At 47.0% G+C, this 25,162-nt stretch overlaps 1 protein-coding gene across 4 annotated transcripts in view; it reads right to left on the bottom strand.

The window, feature by feature from the left end:
* KCNN1 (potassium calcium-activated channel subfamily N member 1) overlaps window positions 1-25,162 on the bottom strand; it is a 138,528-nt gene that overhangs the window by 73,605 nt on the left and 39,761 nt on the right. Inside the window, exon 1 of one of the 4 annotated variants that reach the window (XM_048496061.1) lies at window positions 3,568-3,811. The exons of 2 other annotated variants lie outside the window; for them this stretch is intronic. The gene's annotated coding sequence lies outside the window, so the exon portion shown is untranslated. Of the gene's footprint in view, window positions 1-3,567; window positions 3,812-25,162 lie in introns of those variants that run through there. One more of the 4 variants, XM_048496062.1, reaches the window with a different exon arrangement.

Below are 25,162 nucleotides of genomic sequence, written 5' to 3'. Positions count from 1 at the left end.
CGGACGCCACCCCCCCCCCCATGCCTCTGGGTAGAAGGAAGTTCTTGTGCCTTTTTGACATACTTGCTTTGACTTTACACGTACATGTTTGTGGCCATTACTACCACTGCCGGTAGTGAATTCCACCGATTAATCACTCACAGAGTAAGGAAGTATTTCTTTGTGTCTGTCCTGAACCAATGTCTCAGCAACTTCATCGGACGCCCTGAAGCTGTAGGTTCCCTCCCATTCAGAAATCCCACAACCTATTTTGCTTCTTGAAGGAACTCTCTGGAGAATGCAGCATCCTTCTATGTGGAGCCATAGAATGTCTCCTCAGCTGCTCCACTAGAAGTGTCTTGATGTGGATTTTAAAATATTCACATCTGGCGTTGCTTCAAAAACTTGCCAGAGGTAGTTTGCAACTTATAAACACACATAAAAAGAAACACAAACTGAAGCCAATGATCTACAAAAGGACGCCACCAAGAAAGCATAGAAAACTCTCTACAACAGTAGCTGTGATCTACGGCACCGTCAAGCCTTGCTCCACAGCACAAGAGGTTGAAATGAAAGAGCCACCAAGATGGCCAATATAAAACCACAGCACCAGGACAGGGAGAATACATGGAGGTGCTGCATATTGAGCCAGACAAAGAATTTATAAAGGTCTGTATTGCATTCTTAGATGGCAGCAGCTCTCCAGAGTCTCTGGCAGAGGTCATTCACTTCATCCTATGTGTGGTCCTTCTAACTGGAGATGCTGGGGATTGAGCCCAAGACCTACAGTGTGCAAAGCAGATGGCCGATCACTGAGCCACAGACTCATATTTAAGCTGCCTTTACTGAAGTCAGACTATTGGTCTATCCAAGTTAGATTTGCCCACTCATTCTGGCAGCAGCTCTCTAGGGTCTTGGAGGTCTTTCCCATGAACTGCTTCCTGATTCTTATAACTGGGGGTGCTGAGGATCAAAAAATGGGACCGCCTGCATGCAATGCAGAGGCTCTACCACTGAGTTGTAGGACCTCCCCACAAAAAAGAAGAAGAAGAAGAAGAAGAAGAAGAAGAAGAAGAAGAAGAAGAAGAAGAAGAAGAAGAAGAAGAAGAAGAAGAAGAAGAAGAAGAAGAAGAAGAAGAAGAAGAAGAAGAAGAAGAAGAAGAAGAAGAAGAAGAAGAAGAAGAAGAAGAAGAAGAAGAAGAGCAGGAGGAGCAGGATTTATATCCCCCCTTTCTCTCCTGTAAGGAGACTCAAAGGGGCTTACAATCTCCTTTCCCTTTCTCCCCCCCCCCCACAACAAACACCCTGTGAGGTGGGTGGGGCTGAGAGAACTCTAAAGAACTGTGACTAGCTCAAGGTCACCCAGCTGGCATATGTTGGAGTGCCCAAGCTAATCTGGTTCCCTATATAAGCCTCCATAGCTCAAGTACCAGAGCAGGGAATCAAACCCAGTTCTCCAGATTAGAGTGCACCTGCTCTTAACCACTATACCATACTGGCTCTCAAAGGGAAGGGGAGATGGCAGCGAGGCTATTACCGTGAAGGCCCTGTTGATCAGAACCATCCTCCTTACTTCAGCAGGAAGAGAAAGGGCAGGGCCTGAGATGTTGTACGTCAATATTGTAAGAGGCAGCTAGGAAACAGTATGTTTCTCTCCTGATGTATAGTCATAGCAAATGGGTCCTTGTGCTGATCTGGCATGCCTTTGAGCCTTTGCTGGAATCTCTCAGGTTCCTTGCTTGTCATGCGTACACTCCAGTGAAGGATAACTCAACACACTTCTGACGAGGCAGATGCCAGCTCGGAAAAGCTTTGGTGCCACTGCAAACCCACCCATCTTTCAGGCGCCACAACCCACTCTCTCCATTCCCCTCCCCTCATAGTGGCTGATCATTGCCACCTTCAAGGCTTGCGCTGACAACAACAGAGCCCAAAAGCACGAGAGCATGCCTGGCCTCAGCCACCGGCAAGGTCATTGTGAAGTTTCCCCGGGCCTCTGGACCAGGCGAAGCATGAAGCGAAGACCAGCTGCAGTCCCTAACCCACCCTTCCTCAGTGATGTTGTGGCACTCGGAGACCACGAAAGAAGCCGAAGTCAGGCTTCTGGAAGGGCCACACCTTTGCCAAGGGGCATAACCACCTCTCACCGAATTGCCCAAGCATTCCTGACTTCAGGCTGACACAGACACCCATCCCAGTTGGCTCTCTGGAGGGTTAAGGAGTGAGAAAACCGATACACTCCGAACAGAGAATGAGCCACCCTAGAGGATTTTTTCTCTGGTGTCTTGCCCAGGACAAAGAAAAGCCCCTCTCAAAGAGGGCAATTACCAGCTCTGCTCCCATTGCCCCTGGATTGCAGTCAATTTTATGATTTCCTTAGAGGTTCATCAGACATATTTCCCAACATCTTCACATGTTCCAAGTGGAAGGAGCCTTTTTAATTTTTTTTTTAAAAAAATATTTATTAATTTGCTTTGGGCCGATCACGGACCTGGATTTTACATTTCCTAATTCAAAGAAAGGTGGGGAAAAGAATGATAACTTTTACTTTTAAAAACGAGAACGTGGGGAGGGAAACCTTCTGGTTGGAGGAGACGTGTTTTAAAGGCAGCACAGAGATATCTGAACACAACCTGGAAAGCTATCGGTAGGATAATTCCAAAGCCCATAGCCAAGGGCCATCAACTGTTCATCCCCCCTTATAGATAGGCCTGATTTTCATTGAATGCAGAGTCTCCAGTACTCAGTACCTTCCCACCCACCCCCAACCCGAAAAAGGAGACCACTAATTCAATCTCTTCTGGTTGCACACATCTTCCCCATATCAGTGGTGTCATTTGCACATCTCAGTTACATCCATCCAAACTTCTCAGAATCATTTGGGTGAACGCCCATCCATGGCCATTTTAAGAAAGCAAAATTTGTGGTGGACTCATGGAAATGTTTGTCTCTGCAAATGAGGCATTCCTTCAACAACATCTCTCTGTTCAAAAACGGGGCTGGTGGCACCCAAAGCCTCCCCACAGCAGATTAACTTGAACTGGAAGAGGATTGCAGGGAACAGAACTGCTGAATGAGGTGAAATTCCCCCCTCCCCTGCCTCAAATCCTGCAGTACAGGATTCCACTTAGGTGGAAGGGATTGGACCATACAAGAAAACTGGGGCTTCAAAAGCCAACAGAGCCCCCATGGACCTAGTCCTTGGCTGTTTCCATCTGCACCGGTTTATTTATTTATAAAAATGCAGATGAGCAGTTCTTCTGATGTGAACCATGTCAAATATTTTTTTTATCTATGAAAAGCAAGCGTCCTATCCAACAACTCAGACGATGATAATGATGATAGCAATCTTATAAAACTAGCTGAAAGAAATTGTTTTCACTGAGAGCGGAGGAAGAGAAACCTCCCGTTCCCTCGGGCTAACTGTCTCTAATCCATGGGCAAAAGTGCTCCTGTGTACCCAGAGACGTGAGGAGTTATGGGGAGGGGAAGCACTGCCCCTTAACCATACCGCTCTTCATGTGGGTCTTAACATGCCCCTTTGGGATTCAAATAGTACCCCATGAGCAAGAGGGCAAGGGAGGTTACCTTCCGCGGGATGAGTGGCGGCGGCTTCCACACACAGGGTTGTGAAGACGTGCTGTGGCAAGCGAAGTTTCTCCGCACCAAGGCTGGCGCCTGCTTCTGCGGCGGAGGCTTCTGTGGCCACCGAGCCTGGTCCCCACCTGGCTGGCAGCAGCGCCACTGCCGTGCCCAGTCCGGCCACGCCGGCTGGTCCCCGGAAGGGAGCCAAGCAGCCTGTGGTCCTCCCTTTGCCCAGTGAGGCGGTGCCAGCGGCAGATGAGGTCGCAGCACCAGCCCCTGCAAGCAGCTGCGCTCCTGGGGCGTGCTTTTGGCGCACTCCGGATGGGCACGGAAGAGGAGGCGGGGAGGGGGCCAGCTGGAGGGGTGCCTGAGCGTGCCGGGGCAGGGGGGCCAGAGCCTTGCAGGGTCCCGGGGGGGCAGGAACAGAGAGAAAGGGGGATCCAGAAAGGGCTGGAGAGGCTGCAGGAGGGGCAAGAGGGAAGGTTTGGGGGCCGGGCCGGGAGCTGTCCGTGGTGCTGAACCGTCCTTGGGCGGCCAGCTCTGGAGCTGTCCGTGGTGCTGAAGCGGCCGGCTCGTCTCCTCCGTCCGGACTGCGGAGCTGGCGCGATCGCGCTGCTGCGGAGGGTGCTGAAAGACAGCTCCGTGCGCCCGCCGCGGCATCCCCGCCTCTCCCGGGCGCCGATTCAATCTTTTCCAGCGGCTCCCCCCACCCGCCACCCCGACCCCCTGGGGGGATCCGAAAGGGTCTCTTCCCATTGGTGGGCTTCAGGATGGCCCCGCCTTCTCCCATCGCAGCCCACCCCCCTTTGGCTGCACCGCCCCCTCGCCTCTTTCTCTCGAGGTGCACACGCGCAAAATCACACCCCTTGCGATCCGGAGAAAGTGCTCTTGGGGGGTGGCGGAGTGGAAAGACTGTCCTTCCGACACTTCATAATACACGATCATTATTCCGGATGCATCCATCCTGTCCTTAGCCTGCACTCGTTTATTCTGGTGTCCTCAAATTATGCTGGATCCGTGGAATTATTCTGCACTCATTAATTTATTTTTGTGTTCTTTCAGTTTGGGCCCGTCAATTTATTCTTGATTGTGGGATGCGTTTTTTTGCTGGAGGGATTCGTTGAGGCGTTTGAGTCAATTTCCGCGTTTTTATAACAGGAATCCTTAAAGAATTTTTATTCCAACAGTCTTTCGGGTGCCACAAGATCCCTTCTCATTTTTGCTACAATAGGCTAACCCAGATGCTCATTCTTATATGTTTGTTTGCATTCAGTCATTTTGCATTCTTTTATTTCTCCCCCCTCCTCTTGTAAATTGGACTAGTTGTTTTACTCTGTCCTGATTCGTTTTTTGGACCCATTTCTTTATGCTACATCCCTTGATTCCAAGTGCATTAATTTATTCGTGACTGTGGGCTGCATTTAGACTTGATGGATTCGGTCTCTCCAGGATTAATTTCTGCATCTCCCCACATCCATTTCTTCTGTGTTGGTTCATTTATTTTGCAGCCTGGGTTGGTTAATTTATCCTGGCTTGATTCGCTTTATGTCAGCATGAAAAAGGGGCAAAGAGAATGAGATATGAGAGTGCTTTCCTCCAGTTTATGTCTCACCTCTGCCATAAACTTATTAGATGAATTATCTGTGCGGTATGGAGACCATATACTTTACAGGACACTTGTGAGGATTATGACGAGAGATTGCAGGCAAAATACTTTAAACAAAGCTTTATGCAAAAGCTGAAGATGGTTATTCAGCCAGCTTTTAACACACTCTATATTCATTCATTCATCTTGTGTCAACTGAATTATTCTTTATTCCACATTAATTGATCTAATGAAGTTTGGGACAGTTCATGACTGGGGGGGATGTAAACTGAGGTGGCAGGAATGGTAGAGTTACAAAAAATTCTTTTGAATGCATTATTTTTCACAGTCTAAGGAAAAACTTGTGGAAATTTACAAGGAGAGAAGCGAAAGAGGGAGAAGTGTTTGCATTTATAACCCACTTTTCTCAACTGTAAGGAGTCTCAAAGTGGATTACAAACTCCTTCCCTTCTTGTTCCCTCAACAGACACCTTGTGAGGTAGGTTGGGCTGAGAGAGTTCTGAGAAAACTGTGACTAGCCCAAGGTCACCCAGGAGGCTTCATGTGTAGGAGTGGGAAATCAAACTCCAGATTAACATCTTAACCACTACACTACACTGGCTCTATCTGCCCTGACCTGGAGGGCGCAAGTAAGCCTGATCCAATCAGATCTCAGAAGAAGAAGAAGAGTTTGGATTAACATCCCCCCATTCTCTCCTGTAAGGAGACGCAAAGAGGCTTACAATCTCCCTCCCCCCCTCACAACAAACACCTTGTGAGGTGTGTGGGGCTGAGAGAGCTCTGAAGAACTGTGACTAGCCCAAGGTCACTCAGCTGGTGTGCCCAAGCTAATCTAGTTCCCCAGATAAGCCTCCACAGCTCAAGTGGCAGAGCGGAGAATCAAACCCTGTTCCCCAGATTAGAGAGCAACTGCTCTTAACTATTACACCATGCTGGCTCTCTATAACCTATAATAAAACCTATAACAAAATAATTATATGTATTATATGGTGTCCACACAACAGTTTGTTAAAAATGCAGGGCATGGAATACAGGCTAGATATTAAAAACTGTTATAAATGGTATAAAAATGAATATAAACTGTTGCCAAGACGTCAGAACCTGCTGATGATACAGTCGTGGTAAATCACTAGTATAGGACCATACATGTTTCAGCCAATTTGGCCTTCCTTAGGAGTTATAAATACAAAATGATATTATTAAAATAAACTCATCTGGAAATACACCTTGTAGATATTTTTAACCTGAAAATGGGAAACCCTTTTATTATAAAGAAATGGCAGATCAGATCATGGAAATACACAGGAAATCAAGATAGAGAACAGGGACATTATTGTGACGAGGGAGATTCTTTTAAAAGTCTTATAGAAAAGGAAAGATTATGCATTTTGATGGACATTTTAAGAAACAATTAGATAAGATTTTCATGGCTTAGATGGGAAGGAGTTTTCCTCACTTACGAGGGACAACAACACAGAATTCCTTCAACGAGCACCAAAGAAATCTTCAAGAAGATTAACAAAGACTTTACATTAAAATGTTCTACTAGATCAATTCATGATTTAACAAAAGGGGAAGGGGTTTATTAGAGATTAACAATAAATAAAGTTGGGATTGTAAATTTAGATATAAGGTTAAGAGAAGGGGGATAAGAGAGAGAAAGGGACACTCATGTTAAAAATCTTTGACTATGGGAAATTAGGAGGATAAGATTTTTTTTCTTTTGTTCCAAATTGCCTCAAATTGCAAGGTGATATATTAGAAAAGGTCTAGGAGAAAAGAAGATCCTATCTCAGGATTGAGGTTAAATAAAGAATGAAATAATATTATGGATAAGATTGACAACAGGGGCGGGGTGGGAAGTCAATTAATTATATGTGGTCTATGTAGCCTATACTATGTAGTATAAGGCTTTGTCGTATAAGTAGAATAGGGCGGCTGGGTCACCTCTGTCTTTTTCGTTATAGTTGTAAAAAAACAATAAAATTATTTATTAAAAAAAGAAATGGGAAGAAGAAGAAGAAGAAGAAGAAGAAGAGGAGGAGGAGGAGGAGGAGGAGGAGTTTGGATTTATATCCCCCTTTTCAAAGGGGCTTACAATCTCCCCCCCCCCCCCCCCCCGTGAGGTAGTTGGAGCTGAGAGAGCTGATTAGCCCAAGGTCATCCAGCTGGCATGTGCTGGAGTGCACAGACTAATCTAGTTCACCAGATCAGCCTCCACAGCTCAAGTGGCAGAGTGGGGAATCAAACCTGGTTCCCCAGATTAGAGTGCACCTGCTGTTAACCACTATACCACGCTGGATCCCCTTACATCTCGTGTGTCCTAATGATGCCTATTTGAACAAACCATGAGTCTTTCGCCATTGAAATGGGCTCACACTGAAATCTGGTATTGAATTACCAATGTTTCCGGATGTGGGCAACATCAACCAGTGATAAAACATTTTGGCCATTTGTGAGAATACAAAAAGAAGCACAGACATTTTGCTTCACTGCTCTCCAACATCCCCCCCCCCCACACACACACACACTGTTCTGGGTGCAGAATGCTTGAAAGGCATTGGCAGAGTGGGGAAATCATCCCTGTTCCCTCTGCCAACTGCTCAGGAAATTTGACTCTGCCAGGAAACAGATGTGCAGCTCACATCATCATCTGGCAATGGAAACTGCTGCTGAGTTTGCGGAGGGGGCATGCTGTTAGGATTGTGTGTCATATTGTGGGCAGACTGGCACACCCCCACATCTTGTGACATGACCAAACCAGCTCTCCTGATCTTCCATTCATTTTCTGTAAAGGGATGTGGTTCTACGTGGGCAAAACAGAAGAGGCAAGCCCTTGCTCCATAGGAGGCTACAATCATCATGTTCCCAATTGAGTAGCACAATAGACCCAACCATTACAGCATTATAAAGGGTAGCAGGTGCTGACTCATGGCGACCCAGCACACAGAATCATAGAATTGGAAGAGACCACAAGGGCCATCAAGTCCAGCCCCTTGCCATGCAGGAACACACAACCAAAGAACTCCTGACATATGTTCATCAAGCCTCTGTTTAAAAAGGAGACTCCACCACTCTCCGAGGCAGTGAATTCCACTGTCAAACAGCCTTGACAGTCAGAAAGTTCTTCCTAATGTTCAGGTGGAATCTCTTTCCCTTCACCTTGAATCCAACACTCCGTGTCCTTGTCACTGAGGCAGTAGAAAACAAGCTTGCTCCCTCTTCAAAATGGCATCGCTTCAAATATTTAAACATAGCTATCATGTCCCCCCTTAACCTTCGCTTCTCTAGACTAAACATCCCCAGCTCCCTAAGTCTCTCTTTGCAGGGCATGGATTCCAGACCTTTAACCATTTTGGTTGCCCTCCTCTGGACCCATTCCAGCTTGTCAATATCCTTCTTCAATTGCAGTGCTCAGAACTGAACACAGTATTCCAGGTGAGGTCTGACCCATGCAGAGTAGCGTGGTACAATTACTTCCCTCAGTCTAGACAGTATACTCTCATTGATGCATTCCAGAATTGCATTGGCTTTCTTGGCTGCTGTATCACACTGCTGACATTTCTGCCTCATGGGGTTTTCAAGGCAAGAGATGAGCAGAGGTGGTTTGCCATTGTCTTCCTCTGCAGAGTGTTCCTCGGTGGTCTTCCATCCAAGTACCAACCCTACTTAGTTTCCAAGCTCTGATAAAACATAGAACTGGTGCAATGGCAGCAGTGCTTATAATTAATTGGCCACAATCAGTTACAGCACTATTAGAAAGATATGACTCACTGTACTGGGAGGGTGCAGTGGGATCTCACTCACTCTACATCCTACTGTCTCACAGTGGCCAGCCATATGCTTCCCTAAAAATCAATATTTGGAGATATACTGCCCCTGAATGTGGAGGATCTCCTTAGCTATCAGACATGCCATATTAAGAGTATGGAATAAATTCAAATCTAAACATTGTGAAAACAACAACACCAGGTTGGCTTTCACCACGAAAAGCACCATATAGAAATGAAATGACTCTTGAAAAAAAATGAATTCTATATACAGATATACTAGATTGTTCACGAAGAGATTGAAAAATGAAATCTAGGAAGCTATCATAGCCAGTAGTGTTTGATAGACCTTCTCTCCACCAGGTATTTGTCAAGCTCTCTTCTTAAAAGAGCAGAAGCTGGATTGGACCAAAGTTCACCTGACCAAGCACAATGTTTCTAACAGTAGCTAGTCAGACGTCCTGGTCTGAAGCTGAAAGGCAGCTGTGACTGACCATCTTTTCCCAGCCAGCACAGCTTACAGCCAGCAATAATATATTTACACCAAGATAGACTGCTTCTCAACATGGAGCATTAAGCTATCTTGATCAGCAGCTGCTCTTGGTAGAGCTCTCCTACTCCAGCGGTTTGTTTGGTTGGCTTCAAAATATACAGCAGAGCCTTGATGGGTGAGACCAATAATCCAGCTAGTTTTGCATCCAACCAGTGGAGCGCAACGGCAATAGCCCTTCCCTTGTTGACTATTCCACAGTGTATGGCACACAACGTTAGGCCATCTCTCTCTGAATATGGAAGCTCTATTTATCTACCACGACTAATAGCCACAAATGGACCCATTCTGTTTCTTTATAAATCCCCTTCAGGCACAACTGATTTGACTATTTCTTGCTTTCTAACTGTACTCCATGTAACTTCCAATAAATCAATACAACAACAAAAATACAATATAAAAAAAACCTCCAATAAAACAATACAAACAAAATGCATAGAAACGCGGCAACAATAGAAATGATTCATAACATTTTGGCCCAGTCAAGAAGCGCTTATTTGTCAGCCCAAAATCAACAGTGGACCAAGGCTTATCGAAAACCCCTCGGCAGAAGCCACAATTGTCAACAGCAATCAGTAAAATGCCCATTAAAATAAAACTATTTTATCCAGCTCTTCTGGCACAGCCTTCTGTAACTCAGGGGCCATCAGCAAAAAACCACTGTTATCTTCAAAGAAGAAGAAGAAGAAGAAGAAAAGTTTGGATTTATATCCCCCCTTTCTCTCCTGCAGGAGACTCAAAGGGGCTTACAATCTCCTTGCCTTTCCCCCCTCACAACAAACACCCTGTGAGGTAGGTGGGGCTGAGAGAGCTCCGAGAAGCTGTGACTAGCCCAAGGTCACCCAGCTGGCATGTGTGGGAGTGTACAGGCTAATCTGAATTCCCCAGATAAGCCTCCACAGCTCAGGCGGCAGAGCGGGGAATCAAACCCGGTTCCTCCAGATTAGATACACAAGCTCTTAACCTCCTACGCCACTGCTGCTCCCGGCAATCTCTCAGCAATCTTTGGGTTGAACAAAGATGGCAAGCAGATCTATATGAGAAGCAAGCGATCTTTCAAGGATGTGGTTCCAGGTCGTAAAAGACTTTTGCACACAAAAAGAACATCTTGAATTGAACCCAAAAACAGATCAGCATCCAGCACGGCTGCTGCAACATCACGGCTAAGATTGCCCACAGATCTGAAGAAAACAAACACCCTGCTGAATATCGGTTCAAAGTGCAGAAATGGGCTGTTGAAACTTCTCATGCATGGAGGTAAATAACATTCTATTAAACCTTTTATTAAAAGAACAGGACATTTTCCTCCAGGCTGTTAGCAACCTTACATGGGCTTAATCTCCATTCTTACTGCAAAACTAAACTGCTTCCTTTTTTCACAAATCCAAGTTACCTTCAAGGACAGTCACAGATATAGCTCATTAATCTAAGAAAAGCTGTGCTGCATCAACCAATGGTCCAGCCAGTCTGGCATCATGTTTCAGACAGCCCCAGAAAGCTGACATGCAGGGCATGGAAGTCAAAGCCTGGTTGCCCCCCTCCAGCAATTGGCATTCCAAGATAGACTGTCTCTGGTCTTGGAGGTTCCATTTAGTCTTTGTGGCCAATAGCTATTGAGGCACCTTGCCTGTTCCATGAATTAGTCTTATCCTCTTGTCAATAGTGAAGTAGTATTTATTGTTTGGGCCATTGGCTATGACATCCAAAAGTACATACCGTTAAAACATTCAAATTAAAATAATAAACTTATCTTTAGATTAAAATATAAATTATCCTCTTGTGAAGTCAACTAAACTGGTGGCCACATTCTTGGGCAGTGAATTCCGCAAAGAAGTACTTCCTTTTGTTTGTCCTGACTCTGAGCAATGTCAGTCTCTTGTCGTTCCCATTTTACAGAAGGAGGAAGTGAGGCTGCGAATGGATTCTGCTCACACCGCTGCCTCAGAGATCCAACGCCATCCCTTTGGCTGCCAATATTTTTGGGAGAAGGCAACTTTGTAGATAGCCAACAGCATTGCTGACCTTTGAAACAATTTAAACGGTGGTAATAACCTTGCAGTCAGGAGCCACTAAAAGTGACAACATAGTGTGCTGCGTCCCAAACCTCTCAGAACTCCTCCTCAGTTCAACACCGAACCAGAGAAGAGTTCTGTAAATCCTGGAATTCTTCACTCTTTGGTGATTTTTAGGGGCTCCTTCGTGAAGGTATCCTTGTGATGAAAGTTCTTTTTTAAGCAATACCAACTTATCATGGGAAATAACGGAAAGCCACGATAATATACTACCCTTTTCTCTGGGGTTTTTTTTTGGGGTGGGGGGAAGTGGGGGAATACATTGTGATAAGGAAATCTTCACTTCCACCTCCTTATAGCAGAGGCTTCACTCCCACAGTCTTCACAGAGCTGCGGAGTTTCAAAGTTCACGGCTCTGTCATGTGCCAAACGTATTCTCCAGCGTTCATTTTCAATCTGTTGCGTTTGCTAGGAAGTCTTTGAGTTTTTAATAAATTTCTGCCAGAATGCATTACGGAAAAATATTTCAGAAGAGGTCAAACCTGTGCTATGAAAGGAAGGACTCTGGGGTCTCATGAAAGAATCATTTTAAAACAGGCGAGTCCCCTTCAAAAGGCAGGCTTGTGTGAGTGTGCGCTTGTATATGTGTGAGCAAAGAAGGCAGCAGAATAGGGTGGGGGGAAATAGGAAAGACAACAGACCTGGGCACTGGGGTCGCCAACTTCCAGGTGGGGCCTGGGGATATCCCAGAATTACCAGAGATTAAGAAGAAGAAGAGTTTGGATTTATACTCCCCCCCCCCCATTTCTCTCCTGTAAGGAGACTCAAAGGGGCTGACAAACTCCTTTCTCTCCCTCCCCCCCCACAACAAACATCCTGTGAGGTGGGTGGGGCTGAGAGAGCTCGGAAGAGCTGTGACTAGCCCAAGGTCACCCAGCTGGCGAATATTGGAGTGCACAAACTAATCTAGTTCCCCAGATAAGCCTCCCCAGCTCAAGTGGCAGAGCAGGGAATCAAACCCGGTTCTCCAGATTACAGTGCACCGGCTCTTAACCACTACGCCACTGCAGCTCACGGAAATCATTTCCCCTGAAGGAAATACAGTTATCCCTTCCACATTGCGACTTTCCCCATTGCAGTTTTGACATATCACAGGTTGGCGTAAGAAATTAAACGGGAATTTGGGGGGCAGTTTTGCGGAAGCTGCAGATGACACCCAAAGGCCGGGAGACAACACAGAAAAGTTTAGAAACTCAGGAATGCATACGTGCAGAGTATTGCATATTATCAACACATTTTATCTTTTAATACCATAAATATGCAACATTTCTTTTTAAAATTTTAATGATAAGAAAAACAAATCAGACTTATTTTCTGGTACAAAGGGAGAGCCTAATTTGTCCCATGGATTTCCAGATCAGGGGGGCACCGCATCCCTAACCCCAGTGATGTGGAAGGGATAACTGTTGCGGCTTTGGAGAGTGAACTGTATGGCATTATACCCTGCTGAGAGGCCTCCCTTCCCCAAACCCCACCCTCCCCAAAATCTCCAGGTATTTCCCAACCCAAAGCCAGCAGCCATACTAGGCTTGGCCGCTGCCGCCGCCATCGCCACTGCCGCTGCCGCCACCACCACCACCGCTGCCGCCGCCGCCGCCTCCTCCTCCTCCTCCTCCTCCTCCTTATTGTTCTGATTGTTCTGATTGTTCTTATTGTTAATTAAGTTTATATACCACCCTCCCCCGGAGGGCTCTGGGCAGTGTACAACATGACAACAAAATATAACAAATAGAGCACCTAAACAGAATGCAAAATATTAATATATATAATATAGGCTCCATTTACCCAAATTACTAAAAAACTTATGACAGGGTGATAGCATGGTGCGAGCCAGCATGCTGTCCAGTGGTGGCGAACCTTTGGCACTACAGATATTATGGACTACAATTCCCATCAGCCCCTGCCAGCATGGCCAATTGGAGTGCCAAAGGTTCGCCACCACGGGGTTAGAATGTTCAGACAGGGGTGGCCAACCTATGCTGCTCCAGATGTTCATGGACTACAATTCCCCTCAGTCCCTGCCAGCATGGCCAATTGGAGAACTAGGTTCTTATCTCCACTCTGCCATGGATGCTTGCTCGGTAGGCCATGGGCCAGTCACACACTCTCAGCCTAACCTACCTTACAAGGTTGTTGTGAGGATAAAAGTGAGGATGATGTAAGCCAGCTGTGGGTGTTGAAATAGATAAGTACATGTAAAAATGTGTCCCCACATCACCCTAAAGTGGTGTAGTGGTTAAGAGCAGTGGACTCTAATCTGAAGAACCAGGTTTGGTTCCCCACTCCGCCACACGAGCAGAGGACTCTTATCTGGTGAACTGGATTTGTTTCCCCACTCCTCCACATGAAGCCTGCTGGGTGACCTTGGGCTAGTCACAGTTCTTTGAAACTTCTCAGCCCCACCGATCCCACAAGGTGTCTGTTGTGGGGAGAGGAAGGGAAAAGTTTGTAAGCTGCATTGAGTCTCCTTGCAGGGGAGAAAGGTGGAGTATAAACCAAAACTCCTCCTCCTCCTCTTCTTCTAGTTAATAAAAATTAGCACTTTATATACTGTGAGTGTTCAAAAGTGCTTCCCAGGTTGGATGCCACAGATGTGGATTGTTAGCAATAGTACTTTCCTTTCATGCAAAGAGTCTGTTTCACCACGGGGAAGCTCCGTGTGACAGACAACGTGACCACTAGTGGAATGGATCTACAAGATCTAACCCATTTTCTCGTTGAAATCCGCTTGCAAGGTAGCTCATCATTATAATCCCTGTTCTGCAAATGGGAGGGGGACAGAGTTGACAGAAAATGGCTTCCCAAAGGTCACCTTGTGGCTTCATGCGACACTCTTTCCCTGCCACCCAGACACATTATTTCTTTTGTAGCCTTTTATAAACCTCAAGGTAATTATAGGCAAAATCGCATTAAGGGTTTTTTTTGTGTGTGTCTGTGAGGTGTTTGACTGATGCATGAATGAGTTTCAGCAGACCACAGAAAGAAAGGTCCTTGCTGAATAAAGAATCCTTTCCCTTTCTCACCACTGATGATGGGCAAATAAAACATTGCGGGGGGGAAAATCTTGCTGCCTCCGTGAATGGGACGAAACGGAGATCTAACCCTATTAAGAAGAAGAAGAAGAGTTTGGATTTATATCCCCCTTTTCTCTCCTGTAGGAGACTCAAAGGGGCTTGCAATCTCCTTGACCTTCCCCCCTCACAACAAACACCCTGTGGGGCTGAGAGAGCTCCGAGAAGCTGTGACTAACCCAAGGTCACCCAGCTGGCATGTGTGGGAGTGTACAGGCTAATCTGAATTCCCCAGATAAGCCTCCACAGCTCAGGCAGCAGAGCTGGGAATCAAACCCGGTTCCTCCAGATTAGATAGACGAACTCTTAACCTCCTACGCCACTGCTGCTCCTTAAGGGGCCCACATGGGCTAAAATGAAGATCTAACCCTATTTACAGCCATGCCAAGATTCTCCCTTCACCCTAGGCTTTACCCATGTGCATAATTAGCATTTTATGTATAATTCTGAGAACCCTGGAAAAAGACTTCCTACACTGTTGGTTGGATCTGGCAAATTCAATCTGCCAGCTTTGCAGCTTTCCTAGAGCAAGGATCCTGGTGCACCTGGAAGATCCCTTACAGCAGTGCAGAGCAGAGGCAAATATCCCTTACAGCAGTGCAGAGCAGAGGCAAACCACACACTTGGGGCCCTCTGTACAAAACTGGGAGATACAACCAACCGAACAGAGCATTTGTTCCACTGTGGAAACAAAGACCAGGAAACTCAGCTCCCCAGAATTCAGAGAGAAATTTGGAGGAGGAGAATTTCAGGTTGTAGAGACCTACCAGGGAGGCATTGTGCTTTGCAGAAATATAAATTATTCACAACTGATACGGGTCTGATCTGCTCAACTCCACCAAAACTCAGCTCTCTTCATGTACATATTCAGAGAGACCCAGTGAAGGAGATCAGGGAATCCAAATCAGTTTCCTGGGGGGCTTCATCCTACGTTCTCGTGAATGTTAAGGTGGTGAGGAATTTACTTAAGGCCACGTAAAATGGTTATGCTCTAAGCAGCACCCGTGCTTCCATCCCTTTATGCAGCGCATGGGTATTGCACAACATTTCCCCCTCCTTTCTTTCCCGTGTGGTGTGGTGTGGTCTCCTAGATTCTATGTCACTGTTCTGAGCTGGAATCTGTTTGTGGCTTTGGAAAGAAAGGTCATCTATCACGACAGCAAACAGGGAAGCAAAATGAAGGCAGCTCTTGCTGCAATGGAATCTTCATCCAAACTCCAACTGCGGGCTAGAGATGAAAAGAGAGGAGGACCAGAACAACAGAAGAAGAGGAGGAGGAGAAGGAGAAAGGTGGATTTATACCCCATCTTTCTCTTTTGTAAGGAGACTCAAGGTGGCTTACAAGCGCCTTTCCCTTCCTCTCCCCACAACACTGACTCTGTGATGTGGGTGGAGATGAGAGAGTTCCAAAGAACTGTGACTAGCCCAAGGTCACCCAGCAGGAATGTAGGAGCGCGGAAACACATCTGGTTCACCAGATAAGCCTCTGCCAATTAGGTGGAGAAGTGGGGAGTCAAACCCGGTTCTCCAGATTAGAATCCACCTGCTCTTAACCACTACACCACGCTGGCTCCCAGGCAAAGGCAGCAGCATCTAAAGGGAGTATCGTGAAGTGCCCTGCTTGTGGAAGCCTCTGCAGTTTCATACGTGTGGGTGGATTTTTATGGAGGTACATTCCAGTGACCCCTGCATAGAGCATAAAAAACCCCTTCTAGATCATAGTGGTCCATTCATTCCAGCAATTGTTTCATACGTTGCCTGACATTCAACTGCAGGGCCAGCAGAGTATAGAGGCCAAAGTTTTCCACAGATGCTGCCTCCTAGTGAGGGTTGCCAACCACCAGGTGGAGCCTGGAGATCTCCTACCCAGAGGTGAAGCTACCAGGAGGCTGGGGGGTGCACATTGCACCGGGCACCCTTTGTGAGGGGCACAAAGATTGCAAGTTCGTTTGTGGGTTTTTTTTGGTATTTTTAGTGTTTTTCATTTTTGGCCTGCAGGGGGCGCAGTTTTTAGGCTAGCAGCACCAAAATTTCTGAGGTTTTTGGGAGACTCTCCTGATGATAACACCCAAGTTAGATGAGGTTTGGTTCAGGGAGTCCAAAGTTATGAACTCCCAAAGGGGGTGCCCCATCCCCCACTGTTTCCAATGGGAGCTAATAGGAGATGGGGGTTACACCTTCGAGGGTCCACAACTTTCGACCCCATGAACCAAACTTCACCAAACCTGGGTGGTATCATCAGGAGAGTCTCCTAAAGATACCCTGAAAGTTTGGTGCTGCTAGCTTAACAATTGCACCCCTGACAGCAGGCACCCCCAAATTTTCCCAGATTCTCCTTTTAATTCCACCTCCTTCAGCACGGAGTTAAAGGGAGAATCTGAGGTCCCCAGTTTAAACATTGAAAGTGATGCTGTTTCAGGGTGGGGGAGAATCCCCACCCCAAAACAGCATCACTTTCAATGTTGTTTTAACTGGGGACCCCAGATTCTCCCTTTAAGGTGGATTTAAAAGGAGAATCTGGGCCTGCTAGCTTAAACACCATTGAAAGTGATGCTGTTTGGGGGTGGATTCCAGCATCACAACAGCCGCCCATAGGGGGGGCACAAAGCTCAGATTCTGCACCGGGCTCCATTTTCCCTAGCTACACCTCTGCTTCCACCATTACAATTGATCTCTAGATAACAAGGGTCAGTCCCCCTGGAGAAAATGGCTGCCTGCTGAGACCCCTCCCCTTTACCAAACCACACCCTACTCAGGCCCCACCCCCCCAAATCTCCAGGTCTCAAAATCTCAACCCAGAGTTGTCAGTCTTAGCACTGGGGTTTAGAGCAGTGGTGGGATCCAAAAATTTCAGTAACAGGTTCCCATGGTGGTGGGATTCAAACTGTGGCGTAGCGCCAATGGGGCTGGACGGGGCACAACGGGGACGTGGCCGGGCATTCCGGGGGTGAGGCATTGCTGGGCGGGGCTGTGGCAAGGATACAGCCGCTGTGCCGGTCCTTGGGTGGGAAACAAATGCACGCAGGCACAGGCTGCCACGCACGCCAGTGCACCTCCTGCTAGACTGCTTCAAGTTCTGTGCGCTACTGCTGAGAGGAGGGGCGTAACTAAGGCAAAAATCGCGTGGCAAAATCACCAATTAGTAACCCCCTCTCAGCACACACAAATAATTAGTAACCTACTCTCGGGAACCTGTGAGAACCTGCTGGATCCCACCTCTGGTTTAGAGGGTATTTTGCTGCTGAACATGGAGGTTCATTTCAGTCTCTATAATCTCATAGCTATTGAAGGACCTCCCCTCCTGATTCCAGCCAGCCCCGTTTCGAAGCCCTCTGTGCTTGAGTTTGTCACTGCATGGGCTGGCAGTGAATCCCACCATTTGATTTCTGCTGAATTCCTGATTTGTTTTGCTGCAGTGTACTAATACGGTTACCCCCACTGGGACTTTCAGACACGCAGGATACATTTTACTGTGGTTTTTTTTAAAATGGGACAATGAAGATTCCAAATTTCTTGGCTCCCCTTCGGAAACAAGCCCAGAGAATTCGAAATCTGGAGAGAAGCACTCGGGGTCAGAGATTGTTCAAACAATGCTGGCAAGGGAGAGCCTTTCTCACCCAGCTGCCAGCTTCCCATCTCATTTTATTTCCACGGAAAAGCAATGGCGTCACCCTTGGCCCAGTGGGCACCTTTTGTTTCCCCGCCGTGCCAACTTTTCTTGCATGGAACAAACAATCGCCGGATTATTTTAAACATAACTTTGTCCGGGGAGGGGATGGAAAGGCTGCAGTCTAGTGATAAGAGTGGCTAGAAGCCGCCTGAGAGGTTCTACGCTGCTGCAGTCTGGTGGAATTGGAACCCCCTGGAATGCCAGGAGCCGCTGACAAAAGAGAAACCCCGAGAACAAGGAAATTCCCACAACCTTTAAGAATAAACAACAAAAGAAGACTAATGGGCTTTTAACTGGCCCCAGGATGCTGGACGAATAATTAGGCCTTTGTGTACCTTGTCTTCATTTCCCTCTTCACCTGGTGCAGCAACCCCTTTGCATTGTGGAGGTTCCCAGACAATAATCTGTACACCAGGAGATGCCCCGTTCAAATCTTGCCTAGTTCATGAGCTCACCAGGTGGGCCTGGCCAAGTCAGTCTTTCACAGTTGCAGCCTCTCGTCTCTCAGAGGGAGATAACTGTCCTGACCCACCTTTCGGTACTGTTGGGAACAATGCTGGGACCAGAAGAATAAGAGTTTGGAATTATGCCCCACCTTTCTCTCCTGTAAGAAGACTCGAGGTGGCTTACAAGCTCCTTTCCCTTCCTCTCCCCACAACAGACATCTTGTGAGGTAGGTGGGGCTGAGAGAGTTCTGAATGAATTGTGACTAACCCAAGGTCACCCAGCAGGAGTGCGGAAACACATCTGGTTCACCAGATCAGCCTCTGCCACTCAGGTGGAGGAGTGGGGAGTCAAACCCGGTTCTCCAGATTAGAATCCACCTGCTCTTAACCACTACACCACGCTGGCTCTCAAGGCATGCAAAGAGGCATGCAAAGTGTCTTTGGGCACTGAGAAAACTGGGCGAGTGCTAACTCCTGGGCTTATTCTTGTTTATTTTTGCATTTGCTGAAACCAGAAGTGAACATTGCATCCTGTGGGGTATTTAAATATCACCTTGCGTCTCAGGTGATTATCTACCTAACTAAAATAAGCCATCCAAACTTACATTAGTCCCACCTGATCTTTAATATGTTTTGTTTATTTTTAATGAAGAAAATGAAGACAAGTCCAATTAAAAAAACTAGAACCACCATAACCTCAAAATCGGGGAGGGGGGGCTGCACTTTGTGACAGGTGGCAGAGAATATGGCAAGTTAATCATGAATAGGGTTGCCAATCTCCCGGTTGCCCTTGGAAATCTCCTACTATTTCTGTTGTTCTCCAGATGACCAAGACCTGTTCCTCTGGAGCAGAGGTCTGCAACCTGCGGCTCTCCAGATATTCATGGACTACAATTCTCATCAGCCCCTGCGAGCTTGGCCAATTGGCCAGGCTGGCAGGGGCTGGGGGCTTTGTAGTCCATGAACATCTGGAGAGCCGCAGGTTGCAGACCTCTGCTCTGGAGACAATGGCGGGCATCTGTAATCATTAAGGTCCTTCTGCTGAATTTCTCGCCTGTCAATTGCACTGGGAGGCCCCTGATTCAAATCTTAGGGGAGAGGGTGAAAAAACCGTCTCTCTCTATTCTACGCCCCATGACAAAAGGGCCTGCTCACAACTCCTCTTTGTAGAAGAAGAAGAGTTTGGATTTATACCCTGCCTTTCTCTCCTGTAAGGAGACTCAAAGGGGCTTACAAGCTCCTTTTCCCTTTCTCTCCCCGCAACAGACACATTTTAAGGAAGGTGGGGGCTGAAAAAGTACAGCAGAACTGTGACTAGCCAAAGGTCACCCAGCAGTCTTCACATAACAGAAGTGGGGAAACAAATCCAGTTCCCCCTGATAGGAGTCTGCCGTTCAGGTAGAAGAGAGGGGAATCAAACCCAGTTCTCCTGACTGGAGCCCATTTGCTCTTAGCCACCACACCATGCAGGAAAGGTGTTCTGCCTCTTTCCTAACCCCTTACCCCCCCCCCCATAAGATCCTTATTTGAACCAGAATGACAGAAAACAGGGTGCAAGCGTGTTCCCCAGAACTCTTCATCAGGTTGAATGCTGCAAATTTTTTTAAAAAAAAACTGACACTCTGAGTCGTTTTGGTTGGTCTGAATTTGAGGCATTATGTGGATATTATTCCTGGGTTTGGATCTGGACCAGCCTGGCTACTTGCATCTTCTTGCTTATAATCCTTTATGTGCAGTCGCCCCTCCTCCTGGCCAAGGCTACCTTTCTGCCAATATTTGCGGATGATCCGGGATTTTAACCTTTCTTAATCTGGCCTGGGGGTGGGTGGGTGGCGGGGAGGCCGTGGAGTGTGGCCCGATCTTGTCAGATCTTGGAAACGAAAGGTAGGTCAGTGTTAGGAAGGAAGGAAGGAAGGAAGGAAGAAGAAGAAGAAGAAGAATAAGAAGAAGAAGAAGAAGAAGAAGAAGAAGAGGAGGAGGAGGAGGAGGAGGAGGAGGAGGAGGAGGAGGAGTTTGGATTTATATCCCCCTTTTCTCTCCTGAAGGAGACTCAAAGATGCTTCCAATCTCCTTTCCATTTCCCCCCACAACAACCCTGTGAGGTAGGTGGGGCTGAGAGAGCTCAGAAGAACTGTGACTAGCCCAAGGTCACCCAGCTGGCATGTGTGGGAGTGCACAGGCTAATCTGAATTCCCCAGATAAGCCTCCACAGCTCAGGCAGCAGAGCTGGGAATCAAACCCGGTTCCTCCAGATTAGATACACGAGCTCTTAACCTCCTACGCCACTGCTGGAAGGAAGGAAGGAAGGAGGAGAAGGAGTAGTAGTTTGGATTTATACCCCACCTTTCTCTCCTGTAAGAATACTCAAGGTGGCTTACGAGCTCCTTTCCCTTCCTCCAAGGAAGACTGCAGAGGAAGGCAACAGCAAACCACCTCTGCTTCCTGCTTGCCTTGAAAACCCATTGCCAGGGACGCTATAAATCGGTTGCAACGGAATGAAAGTTTCCAAGGCAGTTAACCTGGGGCACCTTACCACCCACTCACCCATGCATCCACGGCAGCTGCCAATGGAGAAAACTCAATCAGGCCTGTGCCACACCGCCCACCCGGCCGGTGCCCCTTCACCTCACTCCCTTGTTCCCCCCTCTGTTATTATGTTTTAATTACTTTTGCTCAGTTTATTGTTATGAGGGCAGAGGCCTGAATATTTCATGAGCGGCTGCTCCCTCTTCCTTCTGCCAGGGCACAGGATAAATTACGCTCTTATTAGCCTGATTAATCTGCTAGTCCCTTGGGAGTACGAGGGCTCAGCCAGTCAAGGGGCCTCTCCCTTTTCTTCCACAGGTAATGAATGGGCCGGATTCTCTTTCCTATTAAATGCCTTCCACACCAACACCTGCCAAGAAACCAATCAGTGGAATCACAGTTAAAACGGTCTGCAAAGTCCAGAAAACTCCCACCCCTTTGGAAACCCACTTATTTTTTTTGAGTGCCAGCATGTCATAGTGATTAAGAGTGGAAGAAGTTAATCTGGAGATTCAGGTTTGATTCCCTGCTCCTCCACATGAGCTGCAGCCTCTAATCTGGAGAACCAGGTTTGTTTCCTCGCTCGTCCACATGAAGCCTGCTAGGTGACCTTGGGGCAGCCCCAGGGCATTCCCACACAAGTTACTGAAAACGTTTGTTAAATGTTTGCAAAACATTTTTGGTACCTCCCCCACTCCACCCAGTTTGTTCACACTCGCCCCCTGGAAATGCTCCCTGGCCACCCTTTTGGGATTCTTCCATTTTATTTTGACTTCGCTGTGAATTTTAAAGAGATACGTCCAGCAAGTGAAAATGTTTTGGAAATGTTTTCACAAAAAGAATGGTTAAAATCCAGGATGCATATAAAATGTTTTGAGGCTGGAAATAAAATGTTTGGGGCTAAAAACCATGCAGAACTCCTCGAAGGAAATGTTTTATTTCCTGCCTCTGAATGTTTTATATTGGTTGTTCTCCCCCAGCCCTACTTCACAAGGTGTCTATTGTGTGGGGAGCAGTAGTGTAGCGCCAAGGGGACAGGGTGGGTGCGCACCAGTGCGGGGGTGTGGCAGGGCGCACCTGCCATTCCTCTGGCCCTGGTGGGGAGGAAGGCCATTTTAAGTCGCTTTTAGGCTTCTTACAGTAGAGAAAAGCAGGGTATAAAGCCAATTCTTGTTTTTCTTTTCAATTTCGCCAAGGGGGGAATCAGGTGAGTCCCACCTGCCCACATTTCTTTGGGGGCAGGGTTGGCTTTGAAAATGAAACAGCTGAATTAAATCCTCCCTCCCAGCTAGTGGGTTTCCTGAGGTAAGATCAGGTTGGAACCAGGATGGGGAAAATAGATAGAGGTCAAGTTCATCAGGACTTTTTTTGTTTTGGTTTTTACACAGTCTTTGAGAATTTTACAGGTCAAACCAGCTCTCCTTAACCATGAAAGGAACTTCCACATTCAGAGGCAGTTTACCTGTGACTATCAAGTGCGGGAGAAACAGGACAGTTTCATGCCTTGCTTCTGGTTTGATTAACCATAGGTGACAAGAGGAAGCCAAGCCAGGTAGACCGGCCTCAACCTGATCCTGAGGGGTGTTCTGTGGGTAAGAACCAGATTTCTCTTCTATCCTGCATCCTGGCCAGAGTAACCCCGTACAGGAATCTTTCAGGCTCACATAAAAAGAATCTGAATCAGGCTCACATAAAAAGAATCTGAATCTGGCTTAAGTCAGAGCACAAAATCCTGCTACCTGCCAAACTGAGTCAGTTGAAAAGAAATGCACCCCATCCCTCAAAAGGTTCTCTCCTCCTGGTGGAGTTGAAGTAAATATTTTATTAAACACCACTTAGTGGTTGTTTCCCTAATAGCTTATATTGATGTCAATACAAAAGAGGAGGCTTTAAATCTCTAGGTCTGTCGTGAATGCCAATAAAAGCATCCCTTGGAGGGAGAATTTATTACCCCCCAGGGAAAGAAATGGTTGTTAAGGGGACTTAGTGCGAGCACGCAGGTTTGCGTATGTGTGTCAGACAGCTTTTGACATTCCCAAAGGAAGGGCTGAAATCCTTCACACCAAACTTTGCTCCGGCTTCCTTCTCAATGAAAAGGGAGGAAGCAATCGCAGGTACATAAATCCCACAACTCCAAACTGACTTAGTAAAAAGCGCGGAACCGAGCACAGAACCCCCGTTTCCTCATTTCGTGGAGCACACACACAAATCAAGTCGCTAGACCTCATGCTGACAAACCTTGACTTAAACATACGTAGCCAACCCCGAGCGCGCCTCAAAACCGGAAGTCCAGCTGGATAAAATTTCCCACTGGCTGTCATGCCTCCTGATGGTTAGGAGAAGCAGCATACATTATGTAGATGTAGAGAGGAACAGAGCAGTGCGCGCGGGACTTGCTGGAGGCTACAGCAGGCTGGCCCCTGCTCAAGCGGGGTGGGGTGGAGGAAGAGAGAGCCAACTGTTTTTTTCTAAACAAAAGCCTTAGCATTCAGGTTAAATTGCCGGGTTGGCGATAAGTAAGTGGGGTTTGGGTTGCAATTTGGGCACTTGGTCTCAAAAAGGTTCGCCATCACTGTGATAGAATGTAGCACCCAGAATATTAATGTTAGTGGTTCCTGAGCCCAATATAAAGTGCTGGGGCAGACCTTCAAAGCCGTAAATGGGTTAGGTGTGGTGCACCGAAAGGATCGTATACACATTGGTTTGCACACTCCGGTTCATCTGCGAAGACCCCGCTGATGGAACACACACTGGCAGAGGTTCATTTGGGGACCCTCCCTTGCTGTGGCCCCAAACCTTTGGGACTCTCCACTCCTCGATGGGTTGCATCTGACTTCTTTGTTACAGGTCTTCTAATGACTGTTTAAAGCAGTGGTTCTCAACCTTCCTAATGCCATGACCCTTTAATACAGTTCCTCATGTTGTGGTGACCCCCAACCATAAATGTATTTGTGTCTCGGTTCCTAAGACCATCAGAAATATGTGTTTTCCGATGGTCTTAGGCGACCCCTGTGAAAGGGTCGTTTGACCCCCAAAGGGGTCGCGACCCACAGGTTGAGAACCACTGGTTTAAAGCCACATCGATTTTGGCAGGCCTTTTAAAACTCTGTGGATTGTGTTATACTGGTTGTGTTCTGTTAAATGTACTCTGCCTCGAGTAGGCACATCAGTATCGTGAAGAAACGGTTCTTTGGGTTTTGTTAGTCTGGAGAGCTAGAGTTGCCAGGCACAGCAGGGGTTGGGGGAGTATAGTGACATAGCGGGGAGAGCTCATGGTAAATCCATAGAGTTTCTGGTGATTCCTAGAGAGGCATGGCTTTGCTTCCTGAATACTGGGCTCCAGGTGGGGTTTGGCGTTCCCCCAGGATTCCAACAGTTCTCCAGACTACAGAAGTAAGTTAGCCTGGAGAAGATGGCAGATTCAGAGGGACAGCATAAACTCTAGGGAAAAAACCTCCCCAAGTTCCCCTTTCCATCAGCACTGCCTCCAAATTTAAAAGAATATCCCAGGTTGGAGTTGGGAACCCTACCAGGAAGTGATGTCACGCCATCTGTCTTACAGTGACCTGTTTTGTTTATTTTTCTCCTGCCCCCCATTCTGAGCAGGTTGTCACCAAGAGACTTCCCACCACAGCAGGAGACCTAGCAAACCTGTGGAAACCAGCTATAAATTACCTCCATACCTGGAGGCTCTAGGGTTGCTAAGCTCCAGGTGAGACCTGAACACTTCCCAGTACTTCAACTGATCCCCAGGTGTCAGGAGTGGCACCTCATGATTGAGAGAATCAGCCCATGGCCATAAAACTTTGTTACTCCAACAGTGATTGTATCTAATTGACTGAGATGCACCCATTTAACTGCTTTTAAATATATAGACTTGTCTGGTA

The sequence above is a fragment of the Sphaerodactylus townsendi genome, linkage group LG05, assembly GCF_021028975.2.
Source record: "Sphaerodactylus townsendi isolate TG3544 linkage group LG05, MPM_Stown_v2.3, whole genome shotgun sequence".
NCBI lineage: Eukaryota > Metazoa > Chordata > Lepidosauria > Squamata > Sphaerodactylidae > Sphaerodactylus > Sphaerodactylus townsendi.
This window is presented reverse-complemented; position numbering and strand designations above follow the sequence as displayed.